This window comes from Furipterus horrens, unplaced genomic scaffold (genome assembly GCF_987537825.1).
Source record: "Furipterus horrens unplaced genomic scaffold, mFurHor1.1.pri manual_scaffold_3, whole genome shotgun sequence".
In the NCBI taxonomy this organism is placed as follows: Eukaryota; Metazoa; Chordata; class Mammalia; order Chiroptera; family Furipteridae; genus Furipterus; species Furipterus horrens.
Window position 1 is genome coordinate 82,641,065 of NW_028327173.1, and position 16,431 is coordinate 82,657,495.

Genomic DNA, 16,431 nt, shown 5'->3' on the forward strand with positions numbered 1-16,431 from the left:
CAGGATCGTAGCTGACCCTTAGCAGTTGTGCAGTGTGGCCCTGTTATTATTAATTAAAGTTTCCAGGGCCACCCACGGGGAGCAATGGACCAAGGGCAAGTCACACCCTACGGGTGTGTTTCTGTCTCCTTCACTTCTTCCAGAAGGCGACATCTAATTAAAGTGAACAACAAGAAAACCTTGAGAAAGAAACAGAAGAAAATTTCCCAAAAGGGCCACAGGCAGCCTGACGTTCAGGTAAAGAAAGTGTGAGGTGGGGGTGGGGCAAAAAGAGGTCATTGGTGAGCCGGTGGGGACAGTCCTTGTTCTTGGTGTGGGAACTTCTGAAACCTTTTAACAGGTTTTCATGTAGCACCTCCTGGTCCCTTTCTCCCTCCCCCTCACCCCAAAGTAGTTCTAGTGACCTGATTAAAAACACCACAGGGCACCCAATACCACCAGGGCAGGACCGAACAGCCTTCATATGCACTGTACTCTGAATATGACCCGGGCGAGGACCCATAAGCAGAAAGAGACCAGGAAGCCCTTCTTCTCTCTGCCATCGGAAGCAATAAAGCTTCACTCTCCTGTTCTCCATGTGAGAGCTTCTGGCAGAAAGCTAGATGTGGAGATTAAAACCATATCATTGAATCCTACACCTCCCATTGGCAAAAACCAGAGGTAAGTGAAGAAAGTCCACTGGGCAAGGAGGCAAGAGTGCTCTGAGTAGCTGAGCTCTGGAGTTCTCTCTCAACTTTTCTCTCTTGTATCACAGTCCCTTCCACACCCAACCCACAGGGGATTCACAAGGGTAAAGGAAATAATAGATGTTAAAAGCATTTCAGCAATTTCTGCCTAATCTTTCATTTGTAAAATGGGTATAGTAATAGCACCTACTTCATAGGGTTATTGCAAAGATTAGAGTTAATATCCATAAAGCTTAGAATAGTGGCAAAGGTAGAGCAAGCACTTATACAAATATGTTTGGTATTTTAACAGTCAGGTCTGGGCAGGACACAGATGGTACAAAAAATTTAACTGAAGAGTTATCGAAAATTGGTACTTTTTACACAGGTGATGGCAGGTTTGGGAAGTCAATGGGAGAGGGAAAAATGACCAAGGATATCAACAGTCTGAGGCTGGATCTGTGGAAGAGGGGAGGCAGGGATTGAGGAAATGAACCCACTGACCTTTCTCTCCACTGCACTCTGATCTCCTGCCCATGTCTCCATCTCCCAACCCAACCAGAAGCAGAGGGCATGTTCAGGTGATGCAGTCCATGTGGTCGGACCCTGGGACCACAGAACATGGATCTGAAGGAAGAGACTAACCAAGAATAACTAGCATAGCTGTTTTTAGTAGTTATTTTGTTACTAGTATCAATGGCAGCCCTGACTGGTTTAGCTCAGTGGATTGAGCGTCGGCCTGTGAGCTAAGTGTCGCTGGTTCGATCTTCCAGTCAGGGTACATCAGAGAAGGAAAACTCTGACTCCAAAAAACCTCCGCTGCCTTGCGGCATACCTCTTCAGGGGAAAGGCTAAGGGAGTAAACCCCGACAGAAAATCCGGAGCCGGAGTCCCTAAGGCGGTTTGATGTTGTGGTCAACACCGGCAACTCCTGCGGCGCACCTGAACCCAAGCTGTATCGACTCCGTCTTTCCCTTGGACCCTTCAGCTGCGAAGAGAGGGGGGGTCTGCTGCATGGGCAACAGCAGACCCTCCATATCACCCTGCCCAGGCTCTGTAGCTTCAGCTTCACTGGAGAGGACACTCCAGCGTCATCGCAAGATGTCGATTCAACACGGGAGGAGACAGATACCGTGTCACTCCCGAGTCGGACTGCACAACCATTCTCGGCGGTGCAGATAGACTCTTAAGAAGCTACACCATCGTCTCTCGAGACGGACGGCTGCCGACGAGTATCAATGGTAGTACTAACCAATGCAGATTATTGTTATAACATTGGGTATCTCTAATAACAACAACTTTTTCTTTTGTTATAGATTTGAGTTTTATTCTAGATTTGAGTTTTGTTTATCAGTGGCTTCATGTTTTGTTTTGTTTTGTTTTGTAATGGGGCCTGACTTTCTGTTGAAGGATGCGTTAATGTCACTGTTGTGATTTGGGCAGCTGTCCTCCATGAGTTAAAGAGAACTCAGAGCCCAATCTGATTCGAGTTTAGTCCTGATTTGGAACCTCAAGCACTATCCTGCTTAGAGCCAATCTCCCATCCTCAGGAGCCTCAGTTTCCCTGAACACAAAAAGGAAATAATATTTCTAACTCTTACAGAAGATTTGTGAAAAGAACATCCTCACCAGAACTGTACAAATGCAAGGAGTTACAGATACAAACAATTCTAAAATTTTTTCTAAATAATATACATGAGCCCTGACTTAACAAGCATGGCATATTGTGGCTGCCCTGTTTTAAAAAAATCCGCTGATTATTTTTCACAACTTATTCTTGGTACCTATTCCTTTCCAAAGAAGAAAGGGGGATAAAAGAACTTTAACATATTTCTTCTTTACATTATTCAAAAAAATCATTTCCACACAAAGAATATATATAATAGGTCTGCCTTCTAATTAAAAAATAATAATAAATCTGAATTATTTTCCTATAGACTTTAAGCATTGTGTTCGCCTAAATTTGTGTATTTCTACTCTAATTGAATTCCTAAGTAGTCACTTTCTGAACTGTCAAAATTGTAAAGCTGTTGATGGGCACAGCATTGGGGTTTCCATGGCAACTACTTTCATTGCCTAGGCGACGCTGGTCTGGTGATATCACCACTGAACTGGCTCAACTCTTTAAAACTTGGCGGCTTCCAAAAATGCCAAGCATGTCCTGAAAGTTTAACCGGCTTTTATTTTTAATGGCTGATGCCAAGCTTGGATCCACCAGGACTTGGGAAGTGGCAGCTCTGTTTTAAGGTTCTTCGCTGTATCTGAAATGAGAGATTTGACAAGCATGCTCATACTACCAGATCCTATTTGGATGGTGACTTTTTATGTCAATAGCTCCCAAATAACATTACCATCAGTCATTGAAGCTGGGATGGAAGTAGAATTAAGTGACAGAATCTTAGTTCACTCATGAGATAACAAGACGTTTCTGAATATAAGTCAAAATGAGAGAACTGACTATTTTTTTCTTTTGGTTTTTCTTTCTTCTCTTCTCTTTCTTTCTTTCTTTCTTTCTTTCTTTCTTTCTTTCTTCCTTCCTTCCTTCCTTCCTTCCTTCCTTCCTTTCTTTATCCCTTTCTTTCCTTCTGTCCTTTCTCTTCCTCTTGTCTGAAAAGACAAGGGATGCTGGAAACTGGAAATGATAATTTGTTCACTTTGGATGTGTGTTCATTTGGTTGTGGTGTGTCATTCCTAAACTATGTCCCTTTAAACTGTTTGAGGGAAATTTACATTAAAAATAAGTCATTTCTTGATAAGCAGTTTTATTGGTGCATGATCAGCAATTACCCAGGGAGAGGGAGATCATTTAGTTCGACTTTTCCCCCCTATCATTGGAATTCAAGTTTCTCCTAATTACATCCAGAGGCTCGTTTAAACAGGGTGGTCCATTTTAAAGCAGCCATATTTAAACGTACTTTGCATTAAATGAGCTTGCTGTTAGATGAGTTTTGGCTGGCTCAAAAATACATCGTAAAATGCAAATCTGATGATAAATAAAGCTTTGGCTACATCACCAAAGTGGGGAGCATTTCAAAAATGATGTTAGCGCTGACTGCTAAGTGAAATGGCATCTCTTGAACACTCCTCATATTTTAAACATTTAAATGTATGCTACTGAATCAAATATGTCCATTTGGTATGTGGCAATTCATAGTGACACAAAATAAGAAGAGGAGGTGCATGCTTTCCCTCATAAGTTAACACCAGTGAAAATGCAAGGGTAGAAAAGGGCTGTTAGAAGTCAAGAAAATGAGGCAATGGCTGTGCACATGTATCTGAGAAGTCATTTTGAAGTAACTTGCAGGCAGAAGAACTGCTTTGCGCCAATTACTCCACAGCTCCTTGGGACCAGATGCTGTTGAGCTGTTGCCACTCTTGGCTCTCGGGAGAAGATAGAGGTAATAAAAAGGGCAGACTATTAGGTATGAATAAAAATAAATTAACGAGATTTAAAAAAAATATTTCAGACTTTCTACATACAAAAAAAAAAAAAGGATTGTAGTCCCTTAAAAGTATTAGCCTTGTTGGTAATCAATCTAATTATTACAATGATGCTGCTATTGTTCAGTTCTTTTTAATGACAAATATTTTTGAGATTGTCTTCAAATACTGCAAGACATCTGTGACACACGTTTCTAATTACTTACCAAACCCCATTGTCCTTTCTCCTGTAGACATGCAGAAGCTGAGTATGTGGCTTCCACGGTAATAAATCGGCCCCTGGGCCCGTGGCCACCCAGCTGGTGCCAACCAGGCGTGGTCACATGACAAAGTCCTTGGCGCGAAATGAAAGTGCTGGAGGTCATTTCTAGACTTGGTTTAAAATACTGCACACAAACTCCTACATGATTGTTGCCATTCTTCAGGAACCACAGGAACCCAGCCTTGACCCATGCCCTTGACCCATGCACAGCAGCATAATGGAAGGAACTTGGGTCCCTGAAGGACTGCATGGAGTAAACATGCAGTTCTCTCCTCTTGAACTTGTTATAAATTATATATATATATATATATATATACACACACACACACACATACACACACACACACACACACACATATATATATATATATATATATATATACATATATATTTTAACCACTGCTTTTGTGGGTCTTTGGTTATAGGTTCTACAAAATGTAGGCACTGAAAATGGTGCTAATAATGAGTAACAAAACCTATTTGGATAAGTAAGTCCTTGCATGGATATTTAGGAAGAAGTTTTGTTAGTTTATAGTTGTCCTCCCATTAGGCTTGTCAAGTGAATAACATGGAAGGACGCAGAAAAGTGCATGGAAGGCAGTGACAGGAAGACAGATAAAAGAAACCCTAGAGAAAGCATGATCAAAATTAATCAGGCTCAATATTATAATTTTTAAATATATGACATGATTCTCTAGTTCGTCTTTACATTGGCCTCACTTTAACATTCTTCTCTACAAAACAGAATTCTGTACATCTGAGATGCTTCTGATAAGGATGTTTCGTGAAGTTTTTTTTTGCCAAAATACTAAACTATCAGAAGGATCTCCATGGGTCCATGTTTCTGTTATCTGCTACTATGTAACGAACTACCCTAAACTTAATGGCTTATAACTACAAAAATATATGATTTTTCACAATACTATAAGTTGACTTGGATCATCTGGGCGGTCCTTCCTCTCCACACAGTGTAGCTGGGGTGACTGATGTGGTGCATTCAGCCAGGAGGTTGGCAGGAGCAGGAACATCCAAGATGACCTCTGATCCTCTAAGTCTCTCTCAGTATAGTCTCTGGTCATGCAAATATCCCACCTAAGCTTTCTAAAAGCATGGCTCTGACTTCCAAAATGAATGTTCCAAGAGAGAAAAAGTGGTAGTTATCAGTTCTCTTAAGACTTGGGCTCAGAAGTTGTAGAATGTCACTTTCTTTGCGTTCTATTAGTCATAGCATGTCACACGGTCAGCCCACGTTCAAGAGAGGGGAATAGATCCACCTCTTGAGGTTGGGGGCAGCTTGCACCTTCAGGGGTAGGGGAAGGTGTTGAGTAGTCCCAGTTGAACCGTACCTACTTATAGACTACAGTAATATAATGAAAAATATAACTGTTCTTTGTCCCCAGTTACTGGCATAGAGCTTCAAAAGCCCTTGGAAGGTCCTGGGTGATCTAAGTGTCCTTTGTTATTCATAACCAGCACCTTTCTACCACACCTGAGTTTATGTTAATGAGGTGACCCACTAGAGGGACCTTTGATAGCTTCAGATTGGGGGTTGAGGGCTGATGGCAAGAAAAACTAACCACATGATTAGAGGGTTGGAATTACAGCCCTACCCTCTGAACCCTGGGGAGGGAAGCAGGACTGGAGATTGAGTTCAGTCACATAACTAATGATTTAATCAATTATCCCTACAAAGTGAATGAAACCTTGATTTAAAAAACAATGAACAGAGAGCTTCCTGGTTTGTGAACACATCAGTGGGCTGGGAGGGAATATGCCTGGGTTCCATGAATAGAGGACATAGAATCTAAGTCACCCCCATTTCCCAAGACACTGCCCTATGTGTTTTTTCATCTGGATGTTCATTTGTATTTTTTACAATAAAATGGTCATTCTAAGTACAGCACTTTCTTGAGTCCTTTGAGTCATTCTAGTGAATTCTCAAACCAGAGGAGGTGTGGGAAATCCTACATTTGTAGCCAAATCATACGGAAATGTGAGTAGCCTTGGACCCTACCTGTGACTGGTGTTTGAAGGAAGGGCAGTCTTGCTGGGAAGCTTGCCCTAAACCTGTGGGATCTGATGTAGGCTCTGGATAATGGCAGAATTGAATTAAATTGTGGATACCAAGTGGTGTTGGAGAATTGGTGTAGGATTGTAACAAGTCACCTTGTGACTGAAACAAAAGTCCCAGGATGCAGAGAGCTTGTGTTGAATTGCTCATACTGGTACTGTCCATGTGACCTCTCATAAAGATTTAATTTTCTCATCAGTTAATAATGGCAAAGGAAAAAATACCTACATTAAGGGCTAATACGAAGTTTAAATATATAGGGAAAGCACTTTATGAACTGAGGAACACAGAGCAAATATTAGCTACTATTATGGCTCAGACTCTAATGCTTAGTCAAAAATCTTATTTATAACCCAACCAAAGCTTTGTGGCCAGATTTTTACCCATTTTCAAGTCAAGTAAGAGAAATAATGAATGTAGATTCCCAAAGCTAAAGATATAAATTTGGTTCTATGTGTCTTTTGTGTGCATGACTGGAATTTTTTCAACCAAGATTTTTTCCATTCAGTTCCAGGCAGAAACTTGACAATTTCTTCTCATGAATCATGTTTCTATGGCACTATTCCACACTCAGCAGAAAAATTATGTGAGGCCATGGTCTTTGCTGGCCTGCACTCAAAGAAAACATGAAAAACTGAACTCCATGTGGTCTTTGAGTCATTCCTCAGATCCTGAATTCTCTCAGCCCTGGAATCAGAGTTGGTTTAGTGGGAATGCCAGCTGGAGGCTGTGGAGACAGTTGCTCTCAAGACTCAGCAGAAAGATGTGATGTAGTGATGTGAGTAAACACAAAGCATTTGCTTGCAGCATTTGCTGCAGGTACTCATGAAAATAAGACTCTATCTCCAAAACAAAGGTAAAAGAAGGCTGCATGACTTTTAACAATTCAAGGACCTGCTTAAAAGAATGTTACTTTTCCAGGTCAATTATGCCCAATGCAAAGATGGTCAAGGACAGGTAAGATTTTATAAGACTGTGGACAAGAACATATTGTGGACAGACTGTGTATCCAGGACTACAGGCATTAAGAAAAATGAAGAAAACATTCAAAAACTGAATTCTAACGTATATTGAGTACTTTATTTTTTCACCAGCCCTGGGGATGAATGTCTGGCTTCAAATTCTCTATGTGTACACACACACATGTTTTAGAAGACACAATTTACAATGAGCATATCAGTACTTTACATTATCATCAAGGTCTTACAAAGAACATCCAAAAATAGTTTTTTAACATTTCATGTACTGGCTTCTCTTCATGGATCCTGAGACCTCGGGTACTGGACTTAACTTGCCAAAAATTGACCAAGACGAATTGGTATGCACAGAAAACCATTTCTCTCTTGTTCAATGACCTGGCCTCATCATGAAGCTGTAAAAACAAAGCTTCCAGATTATTTGTCTTCATCAAAAACCTTATAAAACTGAGATTTTTTAAAAAGTTAAATTATTTTGGCCTGTAAGTTTCAGATGGGGTTGTGTATTTCCCTAAAGGGTCAAAAAATAGAACATTTATTAAATGGCAAGTTATTCAAAAACCAGCACAGGCCCCAGTTGTCTTTCAAAAGCTCTGATTTACTGCATAATTCTCCCTTGAGAAAGGCCTTTTTTTAAATGTTCATTTCCATTTTAAGAGACTCGGGGCTTTGATCTGTTGGGAGCATTCTTTTTCTTTCTCCAACTAGGGCCTGCTGGCCACTCCAGGCAGAACTGGAATCTTGCTCTCAGGGCCTCTATTTTTCCAGGGCCTTCCCTGGCACCTGCACAGCATCTCTTACATCTGCAGCCACTCTAGTTAATTTTGGGGTCAAAACCAGTGAGTCCCTACACAAAGGGACATGATGAGGCCACACCCATTCATCAGACCTCAATGAAGACCCTGCTTCTGGGATGTAGAAGCAACATGAGAAGGGCTTTGGTGTCCTCATACCCAATGGAAGCTGTCAGGCCTTCCTTTAAATTATGCAGAACTTTATAATAATTATAATAATCTTGTTATTCCAATAAAGTCAATTCACAGCCATTGTAATATGAGTCTTCTGAAAGGTTTGTGCCTTTTAGTTAGTAATTTTTTTATTTTACTTTGCGTGGATGATACTAATATGTGTCTGCAGCCATGAGTTTTTCTATTCTAAACAGGTTGGAAGATAAAGGGCAACGTGGGTCACTTTTAATTTCAAACCTATTGCCCTGCTTTGTTTTCAAATGACACCACTCTTCTCCCTGCTAGGCCACCTCTGGCCTCCACTGTACCTTAGTGCAAATGAGAGGAAGCCTTTCATTAATGAGCAGATTCAGGTCCCTGCCAGGGTGCCCACCTTGGAGACCTACTCAGCACCCCACAACTGCAGGCACACTGGTGCCTGCCCTTCCATGTCAATTCCCCTGCCCACGTCTGCCCCCCCCCCCCACACACACATACACACTGATGTCACTGGAGTAGCATCAGATGCTTCTTCCAGTACTAAACAATTAATTAGTTATCCTTTTTCTTTCTTTTTTTTTTAATCCTCACCTGAGGACATTCCTTTGCTTTTAGAAAGAGAGGAAAGGAGAGAGAAAGACACTGATGCAAGAGAGAAGCATTGATTGGTTGCTTCCCGAACTCTTAAGGACCAGGGATTGCATGCACCTGGACTGGGGATTGCCTGCTCTGGAACATGAAATCACAAGCACCCGGACCAGGGATCGAACCCCCAACCTAGGTATGTGCTCTGACCAGGAATCAACCCACAACTTTTTGGTTAGATGATGCTCCAACCAACTGAGCTACACTGGTCAGGGCCAATTAATTCATTATTTGTCCCTCTCTTCCCTTCCTCCTGTCTTTCCTCGTCTCCTTTCTCTCTCCCATTCTCTCTCTCTTCTACAATAACACAGTGAAACTTTATATAAGTTTTAAATCCAGCCAACCTAAAGCTTCACCTCCAATAGTTCAGGGCTGGGCCACACTCATGGGTAATTTTCACTCAGCGTTTTATCATCAGGCTGTTCCATTCGAGTCTATTCCATATGCTAAGCGACTGGGAGTAGAAATAGGATTCCGGGGGTGCAGAGGCAGAATGAGCAATTGATAGAGTTGGACCCACCTGCCATGGGCTCCCATTGCCATCCTTCACAGGTAAATGACACACACAGGCTGAAAAAAACACCTTCCCATTTTCATGTAGCACATTGTTGTTTGTTTGTTAGATTACATGTTCAATCAGTTGTGACAAGCTGCTGCACTATACATGGCATCACTAACGCTAACCCAGTGTAAACCCTGGGCTCTCTGGGCGGAAAGGAAACTGATACAAACTGTTCTCTAAAAGCTGTTTCACACTGCGGAGGGGAAAGGATAACAAGGAGGGGGGGTGGCGGCTTTCCAACTGACTTTCTGTGGCAGGGAGGGAAAGAGATAGTGCTCCCTAAGAGAAAGTGGCCTTATTTTATTTTATTTCATTTTATTTTATTTTTCAGCTGCAGGCAGTGTGTGGATAAGTGGGTATTACAATCTTGGTACATCTCTAATTAATAAGATCAATTGCCACTGTATTTTCTTTTACAAACTCATTTAGATATGTCAGGGCTGCAATTATTTTGAGAATGATCTGGCTTTACGCTTATTCATCTTTCCTCTTCCTCAAGGATAAAATAAAACTGTCAACTTAAATGCCCTTTGAAGTGTGTTTTACATTCTTGATTGAAAATTAAAAACAAAGTCTCAGGCCTAGTACCATTTACAGGGGCAAAGTTCCCATTCTTGCACTGTGTGTGTGTGTGTGTGTGTGTGTGTGTGTTAATTTTTATTTTTTAAAGGGCACATGTTGGCTGTCTAATAACATGTTGCACCCCTTTGCTTTAATCTCCTTTGATTGCAAGAATTCTAGTCTTATAAAACTGAGAAACACTGGGCACTCATTTTGCTTATGTATTGTTTTTCTATTCAGAGAAAGGACTGTCTCCAAATGGACATTATTATTCTTGCTGTAAACCTGGGGGATAGTTTAGGAAGCTTCGTTCCCCATTTTCACACCTCCTGCTTAAATTACCACCAACGGAATGTGCGGAAATCCACCCTCATTCCTAGGGACCCAGAGGTCTTCTCACCAAGTCTGTGCGCCCAGTTCCAACTGCTTCACCACAGAAAGCCCGAGAGCCTGTCTGGAGGTTCCATTGCTCTGTGAGAAGCTCCCACGGGGCAAACAAACTCAGCCACCCTGCAGCCCCAGCGGAATGCTCCAAGGCCCTCGCTCCGGGGAGGGTGAACCCAAACTGCTGCCAAGGAGCTTTAAACCCTTCCTTGGAGAAGACCGAGGGTGGCACAAGGCTAAAGAATCCAAGAAACGGCCCTGAGCCAAAGCAGCCACCTCTTCCTGCCTTCTGTCTAATCTGTCTCTAAGGTTTTAGCATTATCTTTCTGTTGACAAATGAATGCTTTTCTGGAAAATGAGGTATTTCCAGAAGCTGGCTGACACCGACAGGAGTGCTCCGCGGTGCTCTGGCTCCCTAGATTCATTATTTGAACAGGAGAGGCCTGGAGGTTTTGCATGAGCACTACATTCAAGGTGATGATAAATGCAGTCTGGCCAGGGTGGTAATAAGGGAATTTCTAGCCAGGTCCTGTCTAGACCACGGTTTGTTATGGAGTGAAATCCACGAAGGGGGGCTATAGTACCCTGCTCCTCGGAGGAATTGTCCTCAGGGAGCTCTAGGCACATTTCAAGTCCAAGCCTTCATCCCGCCTCTAACTGGGGTTGCTGTAAATAACATTAGCCTGTCTTTCAGCAAGCTCTGGGAAGCTTATAAACTGCACGCGATTCTTGTTGTCTGTAGTTGTGCATTAAGCCCAGTACTGTCAACTCTAATTATTCTCATTAAGGCCTGAAAGTTTTAGAGATTAATTAAGCAGAGAGCAAAAGCTTATGCAGAACAGCAATATTTTCCCCCTCAAGGATTAGCCCGTCATTCTGGTGGGCTTTTCCTTGAGCATTGCCCATTAGTTTATAAGATAGTACAGTGTGGAGCTCATATAATATGGATTAAAAATAGCCTACATTTCACATGTGCTATTCAGTCATGAAAATAAGCCCTGGCCCTTGTGCCCATAACCCAGAAGACTCACTAATGAGAACCAGGCAGTGGGGCTAATGAGAAATTCAATACATGCTGTCTCTCCTTCCCATTTCCTTTCAATTTACTTTCTACAGGATCCGACATGTATAGGAGGAGTTTGAGTCGCATTCTTCTCTTTACTTGGTGGGGACCTTAGAGATTATCTTATTCTATCCCCTCCTGCTGCAGATGTAGAAACTGGAATTTAGTGACTTGCTTAAAGGACCATTATTATTGACAAAACTCCTTTAAGAGAAGCTCCTGGAAGCATGGACAGTCATCAGGTACATTAGAATGGTGAGGGTCTTTAGTTCTTAGGGTTTGATGTGACCCCCAAATTCAGCAAAAATGAGATGGTTCCACAATAAAGAGAGGATGATGGCCAGACCTAATTTGCATGCAAGCCCCAGGCAACTTCTGGACACCAGGAAATGTCAAAGGGCTTCCTGTTTGTTAAAGGATTTCAAGATTTCCTAAAGGAATAGGGGAAAGTGGATGGTTATTTATACCCTGGCACCACCAGATGTAAAAAGAGACAAATAATGGGTAATCATCCTTACCTTATTCCATTAGCTCAAGTTTGCAGCAAGACAAATTTTCAGGGGCTATTTCTGCCATTCATCTCTGGTGCTTCACATAAAGGCACTACTTCAATTTGATGACTTGAAATGAAGCATTCCTGCCTTCCGCACACCCAAATTCAGTCCTTCACTTATCTCTTTAGAATGGACCACTGATGCATGCTTAGAACTGGGCTGGACCAGTGCCAGAACCCTGGAGCTTGTTCGTGCTGAGCTATGGCTGCCACCCAGTGGAGGCGGGAGTGTCACCTTCACCCCAGTATTTCTCCATCAGGCACACTCAAAGGACTGCCAGTGTCCTGAAGGTGGCTGGGGAGAGCATCCTCTGTTGACATGTCAGACTATAACTTGGAGGAATGAGCTTGGCAGCCATACTGGGTCAGGCACCTCAATGTGCCCTCCTTTCTTGTCTCTGGGGAACCAAAAATACTGGTCAGTGAGGCTGGATATGACAGCAAAAATGGGAACAGGACTCTCCAACAGTATTGGCAAAGGAGACCAAGGGAGCAGCAGCCACTACTGCTATTGTTAGACGGACGCCACTTCCTGAATGTGTCATATCTCTCCAGCCCCTTTGCTCATCAGGAGCCATCATCCCCTCCACAGTTTTCCAGGGTGTTTTGCATGTAGTCCTTTTTATTTTCTAAGTGCTGTTTTTGTTTATATATCCATCTCTGTATGAACTGTGAGTCCAAGAGGGCTGAGGTCTCTCTCTCACCTGCAGATAAACAGTGGTCCAACAATTAGTCTAGAAATATAGACTGCTGTAGGAAACAAATATGCTGAGCAGTGTAAAACAATAACTTCTTTGGAGAGTAAAACCAAAGGTTCAAGTAGCTCAACACATTATTAGACTTTTTCAAATGAGTATGTGTCATGCACACAAGTCTAATCAATTATTTTTCCAGTGTTACAGTGAATAACTTGAGAGAAGAAATCAATGACAGAAATTCATGTGACTCACAATTTGAGATCTTTGCATCTCAAGGTTTAGGTTCTAAATCAACTGTGTCGCATGAGGGATGGGAGGGATGTGTGCTTCTTAAATTTTGAAGAAACTTAAAGGTAAGGGACATAGTAACGTGTTTGTGTTAATAGGTTATTTCTGTATCTTTTTAATATTGCAAGCATAACAGGCAAAAGAGAACTATTTATAGATAACAGAACTAATTGGCAAGTCTTCTGTTATTCCTGAATCTACTAACAGAAACTTTTGATTTAGTACTTCTGCCTCAGCTCTTCCAAAGACAAAGCTATGTGCAGTGAAGCAGGAGTAAGGAAAGGATATAATGAATATAGGGTGAGGAATAGTCATATTAGTTTCCCTATTGCTTGTTAATCACAATAACTCCTTAGATGTTGAAAGCTTATGCCTTCTTGTCTTTTTTTTTTTTTTTCCCTTCTTTAATTAGTTCTTTTAAGCTGGCACCCTGGTCGACATGTGTAAGATGTGCCCAGGTGTACTTAGCCAGTGACACTGTAGGTTTGCCCAGTTTAGCAAAAATGGTATTTTATGGCTGCTTTCCACTCCTAACATATGTGTAGAGAATCATGCACACTTTACCAATAGGTATGTTTTTCTTTCTCTTTTAAGATGCAGCTTCTTCCATCTATTCTTGACCACCTGCCTTTCAGGCTGCAGTTGCTAAGGGCTAGGATGTGAGGAGGGGCCCTGCAGCTTGAGGATCACAGGGACCAGGAAGCTGGGAGCAGCAGCCAGTGAGAATCTGGGCAGCTAAACGCCAGGGACACTTTTCCCCCATTAGTAAGTCAACATCTAGGACCTGCACTGGTTGTGTCCCCAATTCCCCACCCCATGCCCCACCCCCTCCTCCTGCTTCCTCAGACTCAGCCATGGACCAGAGGCTGCATAAGTGAGAGAAGCAGGAGAGGGTGTCCCTTCAAAGAGCTCAGTGGGTGGCTACTGCTTAACTTCACTCATTGTTGTCAAGGTTGGGGGAGGGGAGACATATCTGATCTTCCCATGTTTTTCAGGTGATTCCAGCTATCTGGATTTTATGTGGTCACCAGTTTTTTAATAGTTGGTAACTAATACAAGTCTTTGAAATACACTAAGCAACTGAAAGAGGCTGCCTCTGTGGGTTTCTAGGCTTCACCACTGGTTCAAGTGAAGCCCAGAGGGAATTCCTCTCCCAACCACCACCCTGAGGCCTCCCAGGCCTCATCCAACTCTTATTTGGGGGCACCAACTATGTGCCAAGCACTGTTCTGTGAGGTCATGTGGCAGGTAGAACTCAAACAATTGCCTGTCCTCAGTTAGGCCACATTCACTGAGCAGAGACAGACAAAATGAGTGGTAAAATATGTAGTATATGAGAAATGTCAAGGAGGAAAAGATAACAGGATAAGGACCACAGGGAGCAGGAGCTGGGGACCACGTTTGAAGAGGGAAATTGAGGGAAGCTTCAGTGAAAAGGGAACATGTTAGCAGGGACCTGAGTAGGTGAGAGAGTGAACCATGTAGATAACTGGGGAATAATATTCAAGAGAGAAAGAGAGAAAACAGTGAATGCCTAGACCCTGAGATACTTAGCAAAGGGATCAGGCCAGCAGCAGAGGCGTGAGCGAGGAGAAGCAGTAGAAGAGGAGGCAGAGAGACTGGATGAGGGCAGCCCCTCCAGCAGCCTCTGTAAGACACGAAGCCAAGGGAGGGCTTTGAGCAGAGAGAGGACTTGCTTATTCTACCGGGTTGCCCTGCTCGCTATGCTTAGAGTAAACTGAAGGGAAACAAAGTGAGCAGGGAGGCTGTGACAGTGGCCTGAGTGGGAGATGACAGTGGCTTAGACTAAAAGGACAGTGCAGAAGTGGAGAAAAATGTCTGGTCAGTTAAGAAGAATATTTGATAGGCCATGTCCAGAAATTTCAAGTGTGAAATGCCCCACCTCCTGGATTTTTTTCAGTTACCCAATACAAATAAAATGTGGTATCATTTTAAAAAGACTTTAGGTTCAAAAAACCACAACTGTCCACTTAGCTGCCTTAAGAACTAAACTGCCTTTATAGTCTGGCTCCCTCTTTATTCACAGAGAGCTCTATTTAGAAGAGTGAGATAAGCATATGTTATAAGATACATAAAGTAAAAGGAACATATCTGAATGAAAGCACTGGCTCATGCACCCCAAACCTAAGACAAATAAAAAAATATGCACCCCCCACTTGTTTACTTTTTAAATAAACTTATGTTTTTGCTACTGTCATTGCATTTATTTTTTTTAGTAAATTACTGTTTTAGAGATGGTGACCAGTCTGAAGATGAAGGAGGAAGGGAAGGAGGAGGGGGAGGAGGAGGAGGGAGAAGAGGAGGAGAGGTAATGAGAAGGGGATGGGAGAAGGGGGGGAGGAAGATTCAGGAAGCCAGGGCCTTGGGACCACTCCTGGCTCTAGCCTCTGACTTCACCAGTGGCTGTGGGTATGAAGAATGGGAACTGCAGATTTGAGCCATTCAGAACCTCAAAATATCTCCAATCAGTTAGACTTAACATCTGATGTGCATGCTATGTGTTGCAGCATTTCGTGTTAAATAAAATTTAACCCATAACTGAATAATAGGACATAGTCAATTCTCCAGATGTTCCTGGGAGTGCTAGGAAAGAGTGAAGGAATGTGCTGGTCTGCTTGGGCTGCTGTGACAAAACACCACAGACTGTGGGGCTTAAACAACAGCCATTATTTCTCATCGTACCAGAATCTAGGAGTCCATGACCAAGGTGCTACCAAATTCGCTTCTGGTGAGAGCTCTCTCCTTGATGAATAGAAGGCTGCTTCTCTCTGCATCTTCCCATGGCCTTCTTTCAGTGTGCCCTCAGAGGAAGAGAGCTCTCTGCTGTCTCTTCCTTTTAGTGTAAGGACACCAGTTCTATCAGATTAGGGCTCCATCCTTATAACCTCACTTAACCTTAATTACCTCCTCACAAGCCCTATCTCCAAACACAGTCACATTGCATGGTTAGGGCACCAACATGTGAATTTTGGGAGACACACTTCAGTCCATAACAGGGAGGAAAAGCAATAGTCTTACTTCTCCCCTTCAGATCAGAGTGACTATGCACATTACCTGGACAGGTGACACCTCCTTTCACCTATAGCACAGGCTCAACTGTCTCATTAAAAAGAAGGGTACCTGTCTTCTCTCAATACGGGGGATTCCTCCATGCTCCACCTTCTACTCATACCCTTTCTGGGCTTCCAGTCTGGTCTGGCTTGGCCCTCAGCACTGTGTTGGGATTGTAGAACTTTTCTGAAGCCCTTGGCACTCTGCCCATGTCCCCTCTTCATTCTCCTCTATATCTGAAG